We start from the raw sequence: 23,293 nt of genomic DNA on the forward strand, positions 1-23,293 counted from the left end.
ATGTATAGAGGTCTTACTTTCAATTAAGTATGATTAAATAAAAAGATTCAGCTTCATTAAGGTCTTTGGCACCTAAAGTGTTCATTTGTTTGTGGTTGGGACATTATCTATAATTATTTTATGAGGGAAATCTTGGCCTTGCTCATAGTTATTTCCTCAAGTGGCATCTATTCAGGATGGGTTTAGATTAAAAGTCTTTAATGTCAACCCCAGAGTCCACTTACTTGATTTTTTATTAATAATATAGAATATTATATTCCATTCTTAGAAAACATTGCTGAACTCATAATTACCCACCTATTGTGAATAGGTTACTTAATAATATTAAATGATAATTGTTTGCAGGATATGCAGTTTAATTCTTTCGGATTATTGGTGCCGATTTAAACTTTTTTCTTAATTGATACCTGAGGTATAGAACTTTTTAAAATAACATTTATTTATTTATTTTGAGAGAGAAAGAGTGTGAGTGTGAGTGGGAGGGGCAGAGAGAGAGGGAGAGAGAGAGAATCCCAAGCAGGCTCCGCTCTGTCAGTGCAGAGCCCTATATGAGGCTTGAATTCACGGACCATCGTGAGATCATGACCTGAGCCAAAATCAAGAGTTGGATGCTTAACTGTCTCAGCCACCCAGGTATCCAAAACTTTTTCTACTTAGTCACTGTTTACCACAGTGACTTAGAACTAGGAGGAACCCCACCTGGAAAGGACATATCTAAAGGTTGAGGACATGTAGAGTTCCTGCAAATAGCCCTGATGCGTTTTGGTAAAACTTGTATTTCTTCTCCCTCAAGGTGAGAAGTGAAGACATAGTGATTAGGATGACACAAGCTATTGCTCAATCTCAGAGAAAGCCTCAGTTTCTTTATCTCTACTGTAAGAATAAAAATAAAAAAAATAGAGTTATTTGAAGATTAAAGAAGTTAATTTGTCTAAAGCTTCTAGCACAGTACCTCATATATGGGAAACAATATGTGCTGTCAATTGTGATTATGTTATAGTTAGTATTACTTTAAACTTTAGCTCAGATAAAGCTGTGTTTTTAGAAGTACTTTTACAAACTCCTTGGTCTGAGCTTTAAATGAAGAGTACAAGCAATATGAAATTTGCTTCTATGTCATTATAAAAAAGTTATTGAGGATATTATCAAAATTAGTGTCTCATTTATGAGGACTCACAGGAGAAACATGGAACAACTTTATCACTCACTTGCTTTCCTTATTAAGCAGAAAGCTTAAAACATAATTTAACCTTTTCTAGATGACTCCTGGTTATTAAAAATATCAATTAAGTTGCAGAAGTGGGGTTATATGCTGAGGTCTATTGAGTTGCAAAGGAATATTTGCCCCAAAAGAGATGAATGAGGCAAGATAACTTGACTAGAGTTAATAAAAGCATTCCTGTTCAGAGAAAACTTGGGAATACATTAAGTGTGAAATTTTATGTGATGGGATGGTTTGTAGGAAAACAATCAAAATCCTAACTTTGTAAGTGTGTAGAAATTCATGAAAAAAATTAGCTTGGCTGAATTTTTCTTATTTTTTTAAATATTTATTTATTTTTCAGAGACAGAGACAGAGCATGAGTGGGGGAGGGGCAGAGAGAGAGGGAGACACAGAATCCAAAGCAGGCTCTAGGCTCTGAGCTGTCAACACAGAGCCAGATGCGGAGCCCGAACCCAGAACCGCAAGATCATGACCTGAGCTGAAGTCGGAAGCTCAACCGACTGAGCCACCCAGGCACCCCAAGCTTGGCTGTAGTTTCATTACATTTGAATTATTTACTGTGGTGCTTATTTAGGGCCATAGTGTATGGCCATGTTGGGTGTGCACTCTGCAATTACAGTTGGGCCATTCACAGAGGCCAGGAAATAAGTGGTATTCCTTGAAACTGTTCAGTGAACAATCTCGTGATCTTGTAAGTGGCTCTGCGTTTATTATCTACTGATATCTATGTATTTTACATAGACTATACTCATATAACAAAGCAAGATTTTTTTTTAGTGTTTATTTTTGAGAGAGAGAGACAGAGTGAGAGCAAAGGAGAGGCAGAGAGAGAGGGAGACACAGAATCTGAAGCAGGCTCCAGGCTCTGAGATGTCAGCACAGAGCCTGACGTGGGGCTTGGACTCACGAACCATGAGATCATGACCTGAGCTGAAGTTGGACACAAAGCAAAAGAATTTTTTTTTATGTAAAGCTATATTGCTATTATTTAGCTGCTTTTCTATAGCAAATTTCAATATTAAATAACATAAAAATTGCTTACAAAGTGTTTTATGTAAATTGACATTGTTTAATTATACATTCCATTGCTCTTAACTAATATAAATTTACTTAGAAAAAAATGAAAATTAAATGTCTATCTAAATATGATAGCACGCCATGGGATAAAGCCATGCTGTTTTGCATTGAAGTTAACTCCTTTTAAACAGTGAGTGAAGTACAAATAAGATGAAATGGGTTTAAATCTTTATAGATATTGTCTTCCAAACATACATATTTATCTAGTTGTGCAAATAACACTGAAAAGTAATAGAGACCTTTGTTTACAATGTGTATCGTATTTCTTGTTCAAATGCAATTCAACCATCCCTCTGAAATGGGACAAAAATACATCATTGCTGAGAAAATAACATAAAATGAAAAATAGTAGTTGTAATTAAATGGAAAAATACATGTAAAGTCTAAATTTGAAGCAATTAATAAAATGACCTTGCTTCTTCATACAATATTTTATTATCAAAAAAAATTCAGTTTTGTACTACATATTCCTGTGACCACTTGACATATTGCATATAAGATCACCAGACTGTGGTTAAGCAAATAGTCTCACATTGACTTAACACTTTATCAATACATAAATCATGAACTATGAGCATCTTTTAATGGGGTTTTAGAAGCACAGTCTCATACCAATAAGCAATTAATGAATTTTTAATGACTACTTTCAAATACTAGCATCAATTGACGTGGACATAAATGTTTCTTTCTTAGATGTTGTGTTAACATAAAGTGCCTTTTTGGTGGCATCAGTTAAATATAGTATGTGTTTTTAAATGTGTATACCTATGTGTTTCATGTGTTATTCATTTAGTGTGTCGTGGTGGACAGTTTAACGAGCTGCATGTTTAGTTTCTGATATTTGGGTTGAATGATAATTCTGTTTGGTGCTCTTATCTCTGGCAGTTGCTGTGTTCCTGTGCCTGCTGCATTGTCTCATAATTTAAAGGGAATATTGATTTACTATCTCACTGGGTTGAATGTATTTGGCATTATATATGCCAAATGATGCAAATTTTTTTCTGTTCTTGAAGTCACTTGATAGATCACTGGAACCAACAAAGTCCCCTCAGTCTTCATGCTGTCTTTCAGAGCTTAAGATGGAGGAAGTTATAACATACCAAGGAAGGCGTGCCATAGTGGAACATTCGGTTGCTGAGCCACAATACTAGCTCACTATTTTTCATTTTGTAAATATCAGCACCATTTTTCATTTTAAGGTAGACTCTAAGTTCAGTCTTGTGGAAATTGTGTCTGTGTCTTGAACACTTATGCAGCAGTTCTTAGTAGACTTGCAAGAAAGAGGAAATTTAACTAGCTGATCCACAAATTAAGGGAAAGATATTTTCCTTTTAATTATGACAATTATGAAGACACTTTTTGGTCAATGGTAAGAAAATAAGAGAAACCAATAGTCCTGTGGTTATGAAAGGAAATTTCTGGATTTCCAACCTACAAGGAATTCATTAGACATGGATTCATGGACCTAGGTTCTGTGCCTTGTTCTGCATTTAGTTATTGATTGAATTTAGGGAAGATAGCTCCTTTAGGCCTCAATTTCTTTTCTGTATCATCTAGTCCTCACTCCTGGATGTGGGGCAGATAACTTCTATGCTTCCTTTAGGCTCTAATATTCTATATTTCTATAAGGAATACTGTGCAAGGAATTTAAATATTTTTACTAAACTCTCTATTAGATGAGCAAGTATAGAAATCATTTTCTGGACTTCCACATCTATTCTTATTTCACAGATAGCAAATTAACTATTTAAAAATATAAACATTTTATTGAAGTATAACATACATAAAGTATGCTGGTTAAAAATGTTAAGCTTAGGGTGCCTGGGTGGTTTAGTCAGGTTAAGCGTCCAATTCTTCATTTCAGCTTATGGTTCATGACCATAGTGGGTTAGTGCTGAACCCACTTGGGATTTTCTTTCTCCCTCTCTCTCTGATCCTCTCCTGCTCTCTCTCTCTCTCTCTCTCTCTCTCTCTCTCTCTCTCTCTCTCTCAAAATAAATAAATAAACGATTAAAAAATGTTAAGCTTGATGAATTTTTTTCAGGGTAAAGATTATACCATGAATTCTCTACCCATCAGAAAACAGAATATTATTATTACTCCAGGAACCCTCCTTCTTCCCCAAAGATAGCCATCATCCTGATTTTTAACACCATAGATTACATACACCTCTTACTGAACTTTATAAAAATGGAATCATACAGGGGTGCCTGGGTGGCTCAGTCGGTTGAGCGTCCAACTTCAGCTCAGGTCATGCTCTCATGACTTGTGAGTTCGATCCTGTGTTGAGCTCTGTGCTGACAGCTCAGAGCCTGGAGCCTGCTTCGGGTTCTGTGTCTCCCTCTCTCTCTACCCTTCCCCTACTCATGCTCTTTCTCTCTCTTAAAATAAACATTAAAAATATTTTTTAAAAATGGGATCATACAGTATGTGCCTTTTTGCATCTGACTTTTTCAGTCAGAATTGTTACTGAGATTCACTCATTTTTCTGCTGGATCAGTAGTCCATTTGTTTTCATTACTATATACTCCACTGGAAAGACTGTGTCAGTTTATCTTGTTGACAGCCTTTTGATTATTTACATGAATATTATTGCTCTGGATATTTGTATTCATGCCTTTTAGTTAATATTATGATGAATTTTGGGGGGAGGGATAGATACCTAGTGTGTAATTGTTAGGCTATATGATATGCATATTTTCAGCTTTAGTAGATATCCACATGTTTTCCAATATGGGTGTTAAAATTTACATACCTGGAACAATAAATCATGCCTACATCACAATACTTCCTTTTAGATGAGATCAGGCACATTCAGGGTGGTATGACCATAGACACAACACTTCATTTTAAACATTTGGTATTGTCAGTATGTTTAACGTTAGCCATTCTGGTGGGTGAATGTGTTTGTTTTGTTCTGGTTTGTTTCTTCTGGATAACTGATGAGATTGATCAACTTTTCCTATGTCTATTGAACATCTTTTGAGATTTAACTTTTGAGTCAGGAAAGCCAAATTTTAACAGTGGGTTTTCAGTATAATTGTCAGTTTGTTTGAAAGTTTGTATTCCTTCAAGTTAGCTACAAAATAAGTTTGGTTGCTCCTATCTAAAAAAACCTTGAAATTGTGGGACTCAAAAGTTTCCCTAGCCCAACTATACAGTAGCCTTGGCAGATGATGATACAACTTTTTCAGAAATATCTGTACTGTTTCAAGGCAACCTGTTTCATTTGTGGAAAGCTCAGATTGTTATAAAACTATTTCTCGTATTGATTCAAAATCTGCGTTTATATAATTTTGGTCTGATCACCCAAATATTGTTTTCTGGAACAATGCAGAATAAATTGATACTCTTTCCTCTCTGTTGAACCTTTACGTATTTGAACAGAGCTCTCCCTCTTATGCCTTTTAGGCTCTGTGTCCAAAGGCTGAATCTAATTCTCACAACATTTCACATTTGTCTTGCTTGCTAGACCATTCATTCACTTTTCTACACATATTTCTGTGGACATACTGGAATTTGTCATTGACTTTCCAAATCTGTGATATTTGAAAATACAATTACTTTTCCACAGAACATCCTAAAATGCTGAATTGCAACCACTATGATCTATAAGCTATTATTAATTTTCAAGGTTAAATAAGTACTGTACTACTATCAGAAGAAAAAATATTCTATAGAAAATGTAAGTTCTGATTAAAGGCCAAGGACATAGTCCATTTTTATAATAAATAATATGGTATGTAAGTGGATAGTGAATGAAAGTGGTCATTGAAATCACATGTATAGGTGTTTGCAACCCTATCCATTTGCATTCCTATCAGTTTTGCATTAGGAGGATGTGAATTTTAGGCAATGAATTGTATTTTATATCTCTATTCCTGGAGAAACTAATTTTAATGTATTTAACATGAAGAAAACATGAAGTTAACTAAAAGTATTGGTACATTTGAGCATTATGTACGCAACCCAGCCCTAATATCTGGTGTTGTTACTTTTATTAGTTGAACTCATGTGACAGCTTCTCATCATTATATACTATTTCAGCTAATCTTCACAGTGCAATTATTGCAGTTTTACAGAAGAGAGTAGATGTTAGAGGATAAGTAACTTGCTCAGCATCATAGTGTAAGTATTCAGTAGAGCAACGTTGAACCCAGGTTTGTGAAATTGAAATTCAAATGTCCATGTTCCTTCATGCATAGTTTGCTCCTTTGCACATGCAGATGTTTTTGTACTGTATTAGCTTCCTAGAAATGCTCTAACAAATACCAAAGACTGGATGGCTTAAAGCAATGGAACTTTATTCTCTTATAATCCAGAGACTAGAAGTCCACGATCAGGTTGTTGACAGGGAAGAATCCCACTGGAGGCTCTGAGAGAAAATCTGGTCAGTCCCTGTCTTCTACCTTCTGGTGGTAGCTGGCAATCCTTGGCATTCTTGGTTTGTGGGTGCGTCACTGTAATCTTTGTCTCTTGGCATTCTCTCTGTGTCAGAATTTCTTTTATAATAATACCAGTCATTGGATTTAGGGTCCATCATGATCCAGTGTGATTTTGACTTAACTTGATTACATCTGTGAAGACTTTCAAAAAAGATCATATTAATAAGTATTGGCAGTTGGGACTTCAAAATATCTTTTGGGTGGAAAAACACAATTCAATTCACATGTCTGTGTAAAGGAAAATACATAATACACACTGATTTTTATTTGGATATAGTTAGCATGTAATAGCAAAATATATAGGTACCAGATGTTTTTATTAAGTCAAACAAAGATTTTGATAATTAGCATTCTCATTAAACTGCGTCTATGCAGTATTATTCATAGATGTACAGGAATTGCCAATTTTAAGAGCATGAACACAAACTATTTTCAACTACTTGCAAGCACTAAAAGTGAATTGTAAGTATTAAATACTTACAATTATTGAATTATTACTTCTGAAACAAATACAGTGTCTTCTCTAATTAAAAAAATACACTCCTGGGCACACGGGTGGCTCAGTTAGGCTTCCTACTGTTGCTCTCAGCTCGGGTCTTGATCTCAGTGTTGTGAGTTCATGCCCCTCATTGGGCTCTGCACTATGTATGAAGCCTACTAAAAAATATCATTATAATAAATTAAAAATAATAACTGTACTCCAGTATAAATTTTGTTATTAAAAATTTTTTTTAATGTTCATTTATTTTTGAGAGAGAGAGAGACAGAGCATGAGCTGGGGAGGGCCATAAAGAGAGGGAGACACAGAATCTGAAGCAGGCTCGGAGCTCCAGGCTCCGGGCTGTCAGCATAGAGCCTGACATGGGCTTGAACTCATGGACCATGAGATCATGACCTGAGCCAAAGTCAGATGCTTAACCAACTGAGCCATTCAAGTGCCCCTGAATTTTGTTATTTTTAAGGAAGTCAATGTCTAGCAGCACCTGGGTGGCTCAGTCAGTTAAGTGTCCTGGTTTGTGAAATTGAGCCCTGCATTGGGCTCTATGCTGATAGCGTGGAGGCTGCTTAGAATTTTCTCTCTCCCTCTCTCTCTTTGCCTCTCGTGTGCATGCTCACACACACTCTCTCAAATAAACTTAAAAAAATTTCAGTGTCCTTATAGATAATTTTCTTTGAGGAGCAGCTTAAAATTTATGGTTTCCAATTGTCATTAAATGCAGTATTTGTGTAGTAGTATTTGCTTTCTGTAAATAAACTAAGGTGGAAATAGCCTTTGAAAGCACAAATCTGCATTTATGGATACAAATTTGATTTATCTGGCATTGCAGAGCTTCAGCCATCATTACTTTTTAAGAAATACTTCTTTGTGATAAAAAATGCATAACTTCGAATTTATCATTTTTATGATTTGTAAGTATACAATTAAGTAGCATTAAGTATATTCACAGCATTGTACAGTAGATCTCTTGAACTTTTTCATCCTGTAAAACTGAAACTATACACATTGAACAACAACTCCTCATTTCTCCCTCCCCTCAGTCCTTGGCAACCATTATTCTACTTTATATTTCTATGAGTTTGACTAATTTAAATTCTTCACATAAGTGGAATCAACAGTATTTGAATTTTTGTGACTGGTTTACTTTACTAGCATAATGTCTTCAAAGGTACATTCATGCTGTAGCACATGACAGGATTTCCTTACCATTTAAACCTTAGTAGTATTCAGGGGACCTGGGTGGCTCAGTTGGTTAAGCTTCGACTTTGGCTCAGATCATGATCTCAAGGTTTGTGGATTCGAGCCCTGCATTGGGCTCTGTGCTGACAGCTTGGAGCCAGGGACCTGCTTCACATTCTGTGTCTCCCTCTCTGTCTCTCTCTGCCCCACCCCCAGTCACACCCCATCTCTCTCTCTCTCTCTCAAAAATAGACATTAAAAAAAACCTTAATAGTAATCCATGGTTTTTATATACCACATTTTCTTTTTACATTTATCTATCAGTGAATATGGATTGCTTTCACCTCTTGACTGTTGTGAGTAGTGCTGCTATGAACATAGATGTGCAAATATTTCCGAATTATGTGATGTGTGTGTATATATTCCTTAAGTCCTAATATAAGGATATTCTAAACTTTGTTATTAAGGTAAGCAAGAGACAACTGTGATTCACATATTCTCTGTCCTTGATTGACTCCACTGCCTCAACACAATGCATTTCCATGTCGACTTTTCTGCTCCCACATTGGATGCTAGCTAAACTTTGGTTCTCTACCCTCCAACCTTGGAACATAGCCATTTCTGTAAAAAGCTTAAAAGTAGAACAGGGCTGCAAATGCCAACAAAAGTATGTTTATATGCTCAAAGGCATTTTGTCAAAAGATATGGAAAAAACTCTCCTGATTCAGTCAACATTCAGCATGTTTATTGAGGACCTACTATGGGTCACACTCTATTTATTCTTTCATAACAGAACAGTGAGTAAGTCTGGAAAGAAAATCCCTGCCCTACTGGAGCTTATATTTTTTGTGAGACAAATGGTGGTGGTGGTGTTCATGGTGATGATGTGTCTGTATATTCTATGTTAGGGAGAAATACTTGTTAATAAGAAAATAGAGTGGAGAAAAAGAATGGGAAGTGTCAGGGCGCATAATTTTACATAAGGTAGGAAAGAGAGGTCTAGCTCAGGTGGCTTTTGAGTAAAGATATGATGGTTAAGGAGTGAATCATGGGGTTATCTAAGAGCATTTCAGGCAGTGAGAGCAGCAAGTGCAAGGGCCTTGTGGTGAGAAAAGCCTACTGAAGGTGTCACTGTCATTCAAATGGAGGGGTGGGAAGAGAGTGGGAACAAAGTCAGAGGGAGCAAGGAACTTGTAGGTCATTATAAAGACTCTGGTTTGTACTGTGATTGAAATGGGAAACTATTGTGAACTTTTGAGCAGAATGGGGACATGCTCTGACCTATGCTTTCAAAATATCACTCTGGCTGCTAGACTGATGAGAGCACATTAAAGGATGGTCAGTCTTAGTTAATGATGCATAGAATTTTTTTTTTAAATGAAAGTAAAGAAGACATTTTGGCATAATGGAATTAGGCAAACAAAATACTTTTTTTGCTGGGGGAATTTCAACATAGATTCCTAAATAGGTTTTACAAGCTCACTTTGTAGTATTGTTCAAGGTGTCGGGTCTAATAGGTAAATGACATCCTTTTCCGTCAAGAAACACAATTTGACTGTAATACAAATTCAGTTTCATAATAGAAGGAAGAATAAATAATAAGGGATTTGGAAGAAGAAACATTTGCTTTAGACTGTGGGGATCTGGGATAGCTTTATAGATGGGAATATATTTGACATGGGCCTTGAAAGAATAAAAGAAAATTGGCAGGTTAAAAATGTGGAGAGACAGGCATTCTAAACCAAGGCACAAAAATGCTTTGTTACTGTAGGTAATGAAATGTACAAATACTGTGATATTGAGCCTCTTAGTTTTAAGGGAAAATGTCCCCATATTTACCTAAATACCGTACCGTTGAACCCTTTCCCCCATATATTTGTCATTTTTGTGCTTTTTAAAGGATTTCTAACATAATACTGAAATTATTTATTGAATATTAACTTTTTGTGGAAAAATTCAAAGAATTCCTTTAGTTAACCATTTACATTTCTATTGGGCCCAGAGTAGGTATAGAAAGAAGCATGATTGGGATGATGAAGGAAAGGGTTTATTTATTTTTTATACTGTTATTTTTCTCTTCCTTTACTTCCTTTCTCCCTCATCTCTTTCTTTGTCTCTGCTATTTTGTCTGACTTTCTCCTCTCACTCCAGAGTCTACAGTGACCTGGATGTAATAATAAATGTATATTTATTTATGTTTGCAACTGACTTTGTTTTTTAACAAGGTAAATACTTTATAGATTATCTAATTAAAAAAATTGAGTAGTCATTAATTTTTGTTTTGTGATTTAGTTTTCCTGGGCAGGAAAAAGTTTCTCAACTTAGTTAGGTTATATTCATTTTTGATACCTGGCTGAATAGAGTTCATTTTCTAAATGTAATTTAACTTTTGGTCCATCCCTTTATTGTTTTAAAGATTTCTGCTATAAATTCCTATAAATGCTATACATTTGCCTTCCCTTTATTAAATAGCTGTTCTTGAGTATATAATGTGAGCTTCAACAGATGTTTTGTTCGGTTACTGACTTTTGGAGGTAAGTATTCTATTTTTAAATTTACTGTTTAGGGGAAAAAAACCTATGGAAGCTTTGAGATTATTTCTAGTTGTGAAGAGAGACTATTTAGGGATGACATTTGCACCTGAGAGTTGCTGCAGAAATGGGTTCATCTAGTTAACCTTCATCCGAATTGCCATCTTCTACGTTATCCTATGAAACAACTGGAGAAGGAGAAAATGTTAATAAGGAAGCTTTTCAGGATTAATTTTTTTTTTCATTTTCAGAAAGTGAAGTGTTTGCCACTTTCCATGTTAAATAAGGTTCCTTGCTTGGCAACATAGGCTTTGCTGCAGTAATTGTGTGCTCGCAGCAAATACTTGATGGTGGAGAAGACAAGTGCAAAAAGCAATTTTTGCAACAGCCAACCAGAACAGCCTGTTCTGTTCCCAATAAATTAATGGATTTAACCTTGCAGCTGTAGCAGTGTTATTATGCAAATATACTCTGAGTATTATGAAAGCCAACTGATTCTCTATAGAGAAAGTTGTTTCTTTCTTCCTCAGAATTCTGAGTGACTAGATAATTGACACATTGTGTAACCATGTTAAGTGAAGAAAAAAATATTTTCAGTAAATCTACTGAGTTTTATTTTATGTTCCAATGTTTTCAGCAATTTACTGAGGCTTTTACTTAGAACAATATTATTTAGCCCAGTAAATTCAAGTGTCCACAGACAACCTCCTAGAAAAGGGAAGGAAGGAAAAATATTATGTGGCTCTTTGTGTTATGTTTTTAATCCAGGCAGAAATTAAAATTTCCTTTAGTGTTATTCAAGTGTAATGGTCTGATTGTACTGAATATCTTCGAAGCAATATATTTGCATTCTGATCCATGATAGACTAGAGAACGGCACACTAATTATTTGATCAAGTTGATAGCCACTTTGGTTTTTAAAGCTGATCTTAGATTTATACCACATATAAAACACTTACAGTTGAAAGTTCACACTTGGTAATTGACCAAATGTGAAGATCACTCAAAGGACTCTTCACTAGATTGAAGTTCCATGGCTAATGCAATCTTTGATTTAAAAATATTTAAAAAGAGAAAGTATAAGAGTGAGAGCATTGGTGGCTTCATTGTGGTAAGGCACTACAGCTGATGGGGAAAATGATGATCTTGGGAATCCGTTCAATCATTTTATATGAATAATATACAATATATTATATTTTGGTTTGTTATAGCTGATACTCACCTTAGGTGAGTTTTATACTATTAGATCATATAAAATACATTTAAAAATTACTTGAAAGTGTTATGAAACCATTCTGTACATATTCAGATATTAGGGATTATAATAACTGCAGCTATATAGTTTTAAAGAACACTGCTTTGGAATCTGAAGTCCTAGATTTTTGTGCTTTGAGTTCTTTAACCTCTTAAAACAGCTTCATCTAAAAATAATAATGCCTTAGAATAGATTTAACTAAGAATAGATTTCAATATATTTAGAGGAGTCTTATAAACCTTAAGTCACAAGGTAAATATATTTATTCTTTAAAGTGATTAGTCTATGCTTATTGTCTTTATATTTCAGTAAAACATTATAAACCACCATTTCACTTCAAGTTAATAATTCTTGCTTTTGCATTCCAAACAAAATGTTTTGAAGTTAGTATCTGTTTAAAAAGTTTTATCAAGTAAGTCATTACATAAGTATAAAAACTAACAATGATTCACATATGGTAACTATAACATTGCCATAACTTTTCAAAAACTCTTTGTCATGCACACCCTTTGTATTACTTACCATCCATCCATTCTTTCCTGTATTTTTATAATATCCTGAGTCCTTTTGTATCCAATACTCAGCTTGTATTTATATAAATTCTTCTCCTTATCATATCTCTGTTTTTCCCTAGTCTCATGGTGACTCAATCCTGAATTTGGGTTTGTTTATTTTTTACATTGCTTTTAATTTTTACAGTTTGACACATATGTTTATGTCCTTAAACAATATATAGTTTTCATGATTTTGGACTTCAAGATCATGTTGAATTTCCTCTCTTGGGATTTTTTTTTTTCATTTAACATCATTTTGTCATTCTTATTATAATATTAATGTAATTATACATTACATACATATGTTGTGCATATTAATTATGTAATCAACTAATGTTCACCTCTGTATTCTATTTCATTATGTGATTATGCCATTGTAAGCTTCCTTTTTCTCCTGTCAATGACATTTGGTTTCTTTCGTTTCTTTTCTTTTGTGTTTCTAATATAGGCAGTGCTTCTATACAGCTGGTTCTCATTATTCATAGTAGTTATGTTTTATAAAGTTGATTAGAACACAGAATTAGCCAATACTACATCATTGACCCCAGAGGAAATACAGGGATAAGTTCCTGGGAGCCTCTGGTCACAACATTTTCCTCAATCAATACATAAACTTGTTTTATGTGTGTTTCTATTTAAAGACACCTTATGTAATATATATTGTTGATTCATTGACATTGAACTCATGGTCAGCAACACTATAACTCATGACTGAATGAACCTTATCCAACACATGGATTTTCTCCATGAGACACAACACAGCTTCTTGCATTTAGTAACATGAGACAGCACTTCAGTAGTACACTGGAGGCCATCAGAGACAGCAAAATCATACACGAAGAGCACAAAATGCAAGAAAAAAATGTGCCACTCAATAGACTACAGGAAAGACACTTGTTTATAGTATGAGAGGGTCTCTTTGTTTAACCTCAGGTGGGAATGTATACCTAAGATGATGTAAGTTTTTCACTACTCTGTGCATGTATACATCTTCCAATGGAAACAGAAGCATATTAAGTTACAAATAAATTTTAGAGAATAGGTGAATCCACAAATAAAGAATTCACGAAGAGAATAGACAGTATGTATATATTTTACTGAAGTGCTTATCAAACACCAACATAATAAAATTCAGGTTTCTGGTGCAACCCACCTCCCCCCCGCCCTCCCCCCCCCCCCCCCCCCCCCCCGCTGAGATTTTGATTTAGTAGGTCTGGTGTATGTAGTACCTGAGAATTTGCATTTCTAACTAGGTTTTGGGTGATGCTGATAATGCTAATTCATGGAATTCACTTTGCAAAGCTCTTTCTTATTAGATAGATATAACAATTCTCTAAGGCATATACCTTCCTGGAGTTGCCAGCTCAAAAATCTAAGCACTTTGTATTTACCTTCAACTTTAGTTGCAGGATGACATTTTTTCCCCAGATTGGTTGTACAAATTTACCTTGTATATCAGTAGTATTGTGATTATTCCTTGTTATTACCAGTATTGGATATTATCAGACTTTTTATATTTTGCCAGTCATTTGATTTTATTTGTATTTCTATAATCACTGATAAAGTTGAGCATCTTTTATGTTTATTTGCCTTAATACATATTGTACAAACTACCTGTACAATTCTTCTACACATTTGCCGGTGGGTTGTTGGTGGGCTGACTCATGTGAGTGCATGCATGTTTGGAATAATTCTATCTTGTTGGTGGACTTCACTTTTTGTATACATTAACATTCAGAAAACTTAATTTTATCAGATATCCTTTAATTTCACAGACAATATGATATGTATTGTATAAGAAGTGCACAATAGTTTTGTAGTACAATTTCATTAGTTTTACAGTACAATTTCAAAGTGTATACAAACTGGAATACAGAGAGTAAACACTGGTGTATGGATGGCATTATTGAGCTTTGGATAAACTGCATACAAAACTTGCAATTCAAGTATTAGCCAATCTGGAAACTACTTCTCATAATATAAAGTTGATACTTTGCGATGCAAAATATTTTTTTTACTAAACTATATAAACATTTAAAATAATCATTAAGAACTCAACTTTAAAATTTATAAAGATTAGCTATAAAAATATATTGCCAGTCACTTTTCTTATAAATGTACCATTGATTGGGGCGCCTGGGTGGCTCAGTTGGTTAAGCATTCAACTTTGGCTCAGGTCATGATCTCCTGGTTTGTGGGTTCGAGCCCCACATTGGGCTCTGTGCTGACAGCTCAGACCCTGGAGCCTGCTTCGCATTCTGTGTCTCCCACCCTCTTGGTGCTTCCCCTGCTCATGCTCTGTCTCTATCTCAAAAATAAATAAACATTAAATTAAAAAAAATAACCATACTATTTTAGAATCTGATAAACCTTACATTAAATTGATTATAAAATCCTCTTGGAAAACTTTGGTATGCATCCTCAGAACGTTTTTTAAAAATGCTCTAGGGGTGCCTGGGTGGCTCAGTCGGTTGAGCGTCCGACTTTGGCTCAGGTCATGATCTCGCGGTCCGTGAGTTTGAGCCCTGTGTGGGGCTCTGTGCTGACAGCTCAGAGCCTGGAGCCTGCTTCAGATTCTCTCTCCCTCTCTCTGCCCCTCCCCCACTCACGCTCTGTTTCTCCTTTCCTATCAAAAATAAATAAACTTTAAAAAAAATTTTTTTTAATGCTCTAATATCAGGGCACCTGGGTGGCTCAGTCAGTTAAGCATCGGACTTCAGTTCAAGTAATGATCTCACAGTTTGTGAGTTTGAACCCCTGTCACGCTCTGTGTTGACAGCTCAGAGCCTGGAGCCTTCTTCAGATTCTGTATCTCCCTCTCTCTCTGTTCCTCCCTACTTGCACTCTGTCTCTCTGTCTCTCTCTCAAAAATAAATAAACATTTAAAAAATTAAAAAAATACTCTAATATCATTTCAAGAGCCTGTAAACATTCCATTCTGTTAAAGCACAACCGAATAGGTAATGTATATTCAACTGCATACAGAATATAGAATCAAAAAACAATTTATTATATATTTGTAGAAAATCTCAATGACCAGAGTAACCAAAAAACAAACCACTTAAAAGTATCAAACTTTTAAATAGAAAAGTATCAAACATTTAAACAGAAGTTCTCTTTCCATTCTGATAAAAAAATGTTACAAAATCACCCTACTCCATTCATATATCTTAGATGCCTTTGAGGACAAAACCTCAAAAATAGTTAAACACAAGTCTCAAAACCCATCTCAAGTCCAAGAAACAAACTTAAAAAAAAACATTTCAACGATCTGACAATAGAACAAGTATAATCAGAACACATAATTTATATATTTACTTATATATTAGCTTTTCTATTTGTAATTTAGAATTATTGGCAGAAATAAAACATATAAACACACACAATTGAAAAATGTAAACTTTAGGAAATGGTAAGAAATGCAAACCTATAAGGTAAACTGATTTATTTTAAAAATCCATTTACCAAATTTCATCTTCTCTGTCATTTTTGGATTATTGTCATTTAGGAAATTCAAACTGGTGAAAGCTCACTTCCCGCTTCTTGAGTGGGTTTCATTTTTCCAGAGCTTCCAGCTGTGTCAGTGACTTCCTTGAGCTCATTTTCCATTTTATCTTCTATCACCAGATCTCTTGCATAAGGTATTTATCTTTGAATTGCAAAAGCCTAAATAAAATGCTTCATTTTTGGCCTTTTAATTTATAAACCTCCTCTAAAAAGAAAAGAAATCCCATATAAATTTTAGGAAGTCTGCAAAAATATTTTCTTTCTTAATCAAATACCTTTATGGGAATAAAGATCCTTCAAAGTTTTTAACTCTTCTATTAGAGTTTTATTTTGATTTTCCAAGACTGCAACCTGATTTTCCAGGCATTTCACATATTCTTTCTTCTTTCTGAGACATTCTTGTGCAGCTTCTCTGTTTTTCGTTGACCTATTTCTCTTTTCAGTTGGGGGTCATCTGTCTTAGTTGTCTGAGATATAAGTGTCACAGGAAATATCATTACCACAGGTTGTGGCAGCGAAATAGCTGAAGGGGTGGTACAGATCTGATATGTGTGCATATCTCCTGATGCAGTTTGTACAACCACCTGGTTGCTAGGCACAAGTATTTGCTGTCCATCGGAGGTCTGTGCATGCTGGAGAATTGTTGTCCCTTGCTGAGTACTGACTGAATTTGTCATGGTTAATGTCTGAAGTCCCTATACTCCATCTGTGCCTGAACTGGCCAGTTGTAAGTCTCCCTTTGGGGCAATGGCAATGTACTGTCCATTGCTGGTTTGATAGATGGGAGTTGGGACAGACATAGAAGTGACAGCAGAAACTCCAGGGTTTTCTCTGTCTTCTGTTCTGCCCCATGTATCTTCAGAAGATAAACCTTTCAAAATTTTTCTGCTAGATGCACACCATGCTAGGATCCCGCAGGCTTTCTGTGAAGAGCCTATACCGACTGATGAGTCCTGAGACTCCTCACTTTAATGATAAAGATGATACCATTGCACCTGTGGTGGGTGAACTGTCATTCATAATAATGAAAAAAATATATAAAACACTTAAAAATAAATTTCACAAAAATGTCCCAGAATCCCAAACTTCACTTTATGGCATTATTAAAGGATAGAAAATAATGTGAATAATTGTAGAAAATAATGTGAATAATGTGAATAATGTGAATATCTTAATGAAGATATTCTGTGATCCTAAATGGAATGACTTAACACTTAAAATCCATCCCAAATTACAGTGGTGAGACATGATCCCATTTTTCGGAGCTTAAGGCATGGGAGGAAACAATGGACTGTTCACATTGGTTACTTGAAGGTGGTTGATTAGAAGGGATAGGGAAGTGCTACTTAATGTTTTACACAACTCTGTGTTGCATTGGTTCAATTAACTTTTCACTTTTGTTAGAGTAGCAATTTTTGTGTGGGCTTTGGATGTGCACAGACTCTATCTTCTCCATGTTTACTCTTTATTTAATAGCAACATTTTCTTGGGAAAGTCATTTTACCTATCTGTGCCTCAATTTCTGCCTCTTTAAAGTGAGGTTAATAATGGTTATTACCAGGGGTGCCTGGCTGGCTCAGTTGGTTAAACATCCCACTCTTGGTTTTGGCTCAGGTCATAATCTCAAGGTTTGGTGAGTTTGAGCCTCGCTTTAGGCTCTGTACTCCCACTGCTTGGGATTTTCTGTCTCCCTCTCTCTCTGCCTCTCCTCCATTCGTGCTGTCTCTCTCTCAAAATAAATAAATAAATAAATAAAATACGATAAGTAAATAAACTTAAAAAAATCAGTCTGTAGGGTGCCTGGATGGCTAAGTCAGTTAAGCATCTGACTCTGACTCAGGTCATCAGCATTGGTTGAGCTCGAGCCCCACTTCAGGTGAGCATGAGCCCCACTTTGGGGTGAGCCACGCTTCTCTCTCTCTCCCTCTCTCTCTACCCCTTGCTTACTTACACCTTCTCTCTTTCTCAAAAAAAAAAATAAAGGTTTAGCAGAGTGTACACTCTTAGCAAGTGGAAGCTATTCTGTCTCTGATATAAGGGGCCTTATTCTGATAGTGCTTCTCCTCCGATCTGTTCATGTGTAATAATAGCTCCCTGCTCCGACCCCAGACAGCTATGGTGTAGAGGAAAGGACATCAGGTCTAAATACATGGAGCACTGAACTTAGTAAGTTTGAATACTATAGGATTGGTACAATACTGCATAAATAATGCTTTACATTTTTTTCATAAATTTTTATTATAGGCAGCCTGACAAATTTACATCTGTGGTAGCTTATAAAATTGCTAAACCAGTCAAGCTGTTAGAATTGAAATTTTGCTATCTCTTGACTTACATGGGTACCTGTTTTGTTAACTTATATAAAACATATGGACACTGGATTATTATTTGACTTTGTAATATTAATAATGTGTTTTTACTCATTTTCAAAACATCTCATTCTTTTCTTTTCTTTTTTTCTTAAGTGAGTTCTACACCCATTGTGGGGCTTGAACTCACAACCCTGAGAGCAAGAATTGACTGACAGGTTAGGCTTAGTCAGCCAGGTGCCTCCAATATATCTCATTCTAGAAGCACATTAAAAATATAGAGTAACCAGATATTTTCTACTGAAGGATATTTTTAAAAGTTAATGATTAAAAACCACTTCATGCCAATTTCTTTTACAGTTTTCAAAGTGTTATGAAACTTGTTTTTGTTCCCAGTAGATTTAAATATACTTTGATTACATCATCTGCAATGTATATTTAGCCTTAAAGTTAATTTCCCATTTAAAAGCATCTCAATTTGAAAGAAAATATGTTTCCTTTTTTAATTCAAGCTCCCAAATGCTTGATAAAATCATGGCTTTTGAGTCTTCATTGGTAACTACCACTTGGAGGATCTTTTGCCCTGTGCTTTGTGTGAATCTCCAGGCGTGTTCCAGTGTCTCTTATCACAGTGACACTCCCATTAAGAAGGGTACTAAGTTAAGTGTATTTTTCTTGATTTTGTTTGCTTTGACAGTTGTCAGAAGACAAATATTTCAGAATATTTTTCCAAAAGTGTTATAGTTTTACAGTTTACCTGACACTAGGAAGAAATGTGTCATTATTATAGCTCATTTTCCTTATTTTATTTTAAATTTTGAAGTCTCAACTGACAGTGTCTGCTTTTGGATATTTTGAGCCATGTTCAAAATTGCTGTCCTAAAGACTTAAAATACACACAATGATGTGTTACTTAGAAAATAATGGGGTGCCTGGGTGGCTTAGTCAGTTGAGCATCTGATTTGATTTTGGTTCAGGTCATCATCTTATAGTCATGAAATTGAGCCCGGATAGATGCTTAGCATGGAGTCTGCTTAATTTTCTCTGTCTTCCCTGCTTCCTCTACTGGCCCCCATCCCCTCCAACACTCTGTCTGTCTCTAAAAAAATAAAGAAAATAATATAATAACATGAATTTTGGTCATGAGATTTAAAAACAAAGGATGTGATAAGCAGTACAAGTAAATTAGTCATTCACTGAAAAACTATTTTTGAAATGCAAAGACTTGGTGCTGTAATTACACTAGTGATGAAAAATAAACATAAGGCCCATAAGCCTACCTTTGTATAGCTTACATTCTAATAGGAATTCTAATATTGATCAGGTAAAATCACACATATACACAGGAAGGGATAAGACTCCTCTAATAACCCAAAAGGTGGGTAGGCTTAACTGAGAAGAGGAAAGTGTATTCCAGGCAAAAGGGAATGGAATAAGTAGGAGGGACTGGGGGAGTGCTGAGAGAATTGGCTTTTGAGACACAGGCTGAATGATCTTGCAGAAAATGAAAACAGAATCAAGCAGAACCTTTGGGACAAAGGACTTGATGATTGTTAGATTAGATTCCTTCTTGTCAGTAGCTATCTACAACAGTTAATCATTATCAAGGGTTTCTGTGTATAACACATACAAACATCCACCTCTTCCTGTGTATAAGACATTTAAAATAAACATTTAAAATTATGCTGATGATTGGGGCACCTGAGTAGCTCAGTCCATTAAGCATCCAATTCTTGATTTTGGCTCAGCTCATGATCTCATGGTTCATAAGATTGAGACCCGCCCTATGTCAGGCTCTGCACTGACAACATGGACCCTGTTTGGGCTTCTCTGTCTCCCTCTCCCTCTGCCCTCTCCTGCTCCCACTTTCTCTCTCTCAAAATAATTAAATAAACTTAAATAAATAAATAAAATTATGCTGATGATTCAGAAGGGCATAATTACTTTATGAGCTGTAAATTTAGACATCCTTGAATTCATTCCTTTTTTCCTGAGAGAAACCTAAAAAAGTTTTAGCTGACTAGTTCAAGAGGAACCTGTTTTTATATTAAAATTTTAACTGTCTATCCATAGTATCAACAATATCATTATACTTTGGTTATCATAGAACATTAAATTAACCTCCCTTATTTTTAAATTAATGACTAATTTAAAATTTAAATATTGCCTATAATTTTCATGGCTCGTAAAGAAATACTTGATATCTAACCAACTTGCATTTGAATAGGCTCTTCTGTTACTGAATACAAGAATTCCATGCATGGTAGGAGCAGGACTTATCAGGCATTGGGGCTTGCTTCTGGTAGAGATACATAAAAATATTTTTATACATCATGCATTATTCCTCAGTTCCTTCTAAAAATGGCTCATCTGTTGTTTTTATTATTAGATGTAGGATGTTTCAGTTATAAAATTGAAGACAATTATTATGTTCATAATTGAGTCTCTTGTGTGAGGGTATATACCATTTAAATATCTTGGCATCAGCTTATTGATTTTGCTCAGGGTCAAAATTAGAAGCACCATCAATAATCTCAATACAGCATAATATGCACGGTACAAAGTTTAAATATTTAGTCACTGAGTTGACTCTTACAATGTCAAGGGGAAAACACAGTTAATAGGATAATAAGTACCTAAAGTGATACTAAAGAAGAACTAAGTGTGTCTAAGTCAGATTATTTGTTTCTCATATGATGAGCAGACATGAGAAATCATTTTTTTATCTTAAAATTTATATTTTATCATTGTTAAAAACAAATACAAAGCAAATACTAAATTTTGAGCACTTCATATATTTTACTAGTTATGGCATGTCTACTTGGTGTTAGATTCAGAGAGAAGCCCACATGTCCACTAAATAAAAAATTCAAGAGAAATGGAAATTCAACCAGAGGTGAGAGTACTAAAATTGCACCTATTACAACCACCTTATTTTGTCTAGTGTTAGTGTGCTTTATTTCAAAATTGTACATAAGAAAAATAGGGTAAATTAAGGAAAATAACTAAATTGTAAAAGTACCAAATATTATACAAACTTGATTTCCCAAATGCAGTTATTATACATACATACATACATACATACATACATACTTACTTACTTATGTAGAGAGAGAGAGCAAGAGTGAGAGCATCCACAAGAGAGCTTGCTTCTGGTAGAGATACATATAGATGTATGTGTGCATGTAATTAAATGTATTTCTAGCATTTTTCAGTCATTTAGTGTTTATTGAACTTTACCCTGGTAATATAAAAGAGAAGAATTAGAAGAATATAAGTAACTTTTATAAAAGAAAATGTTAGTTCAGTGTGACAATTTTAGTTTTGTCCTAATACGAGAGACTAATATTCATCATACCATGCTTACAATTTAAAGTGAAAATGAGAAGCTTTTTTTTTTTTCCAAAAGCTATAAAGTGTTCAATAGCTTGGGCTGTTTAAAATAGCTTAGGTTTTTAGGATTATATTAGGGAGAGTTTTTAAAGAAACATTTGTATTTCAAGTTTTAATTTAATGATTAGGTTTCAATGCTTTACATTTAGGGGATATATAGGCTTCAGTTTTCTTTCATGTGCAGGTACTTATTAAAAGAGGTTTGTTGTTTCATCCAGTTAATTTGCATGTTAAAATCACACACTCTTCTTATACATAAACTTCTTTTGTATATACTAGATTTACATTTTTCTAAGATCCTGAAATTAATAATAGGATTGTTATAGAACCTTTGTATGTCATGTGTTTAGAATTTGGAGATTCAGATGGAGTAACTAATAAATAATTAACCTTTACTTGATCAATAGAAATTATAGATTAATTAAGCACATCTGAATGAGAAATTGTTCCTTATATGGTTTTATTCACCATTTTATAGAAAATCAAGGAAATTAATTATCTGTTTAAATAATTTAATGGAATCACATCTTAATATTTACCAGTCATTTTTGGATGCACAATGCCTTAAAGTTCTGCCATAAAGTTAGTCATAACGAATGCAATTGAATTTCTCTAAAATACTTAGACTTTACAGCTATTCTCAATATCCTCACCTAGATTAGTTTTTTTCTATAATTTTTAAAATGTAACTAACTATACGTAGTGTTTCAGTTATCTACTTTTCTAAGACTAATATGGCAACTTATTGAAAAGACTATCTTTCATGAATGTGTTCCATAATTTGTAGATGGTACCTGTGCATATGGCAGTTATATGTTTATTAAATATGTGGTTCTTTTAAAACTTAAAACCCATTCCTATGGGGCGCCTGGGTGGCTCAGTCGGCTAAGCGGCCGACTTCAGCTCAGGTCATGATCTCGCAGTCCATGAGTTCGAGCCCCACGTCGGGCTCTGTGCTGACAGCTCAGAGCCTGGAGCCTGTTTCAGATTCTGTGTCTCCCTCTCTCTCTGCACCTCCCCCGTTCACGCTCTGTCTCTCTCTGTCTCAAAAATAAATAAACGTTAAAAAAAATTAAAACTTAAAACCCATTCCTGTTCAAAATTCTTAGAAGAGTATGGAAGTTTATTTCCTTATCTTTGTAAGGAACCTGAGTCAAACCAAGAAGCTATATCATTAACAGTGAGATATTAGGTGAACTCCCATTAAAGTTATAGAAAAAGGAGACAAGGGTTTTCTCATCACCTGACCACTATGATAAAGTGAATCTTAGGGGGAAAAAAGTATTTTGCGTCTGGATTGTTACTCTTAGTTAAAAATA

At 34.8% G+C, this 23,293-nt stretch overlaps 1 protein-coding gene and 1 pseudogene across 3 annotated transcripts in view; one reads left to right on the forward strand and one right to left on the reverse strand.

The window, feature by feature from the left end:
• Nucleotides 1-23,293, forward strand: part of NAALADL2 (N-acetylated alpha-linked acidic dipeptidase like 2) — a 1,352,594-nt gene that overhangs the window by 242,545 nt on the left and 1,086,756 nt on the right. The window lies entirely within an intron of this gene.
• Nucleotides 16,540-17,030, reverse strand: LOC125174460 (cyclic AMP-dependent transcription factor ATF-1-like; annotated as a pseudogene).

The sequence above is a fragment of the Prionailurus viverrinus genome, chromosome C2 (assembly GCF_022837055.1).
Source record: "Prionailurus viverrinus isolate Anna chromosome C2, UM_Priviv_1.0, whole genome shotgun sequence".
Lineage (NCBI taxonomy): Eukaryota > Metazoa > Chordata > Mammalia > Carnivora > Felidae > Prionailurus > Prionailurus viverrinus.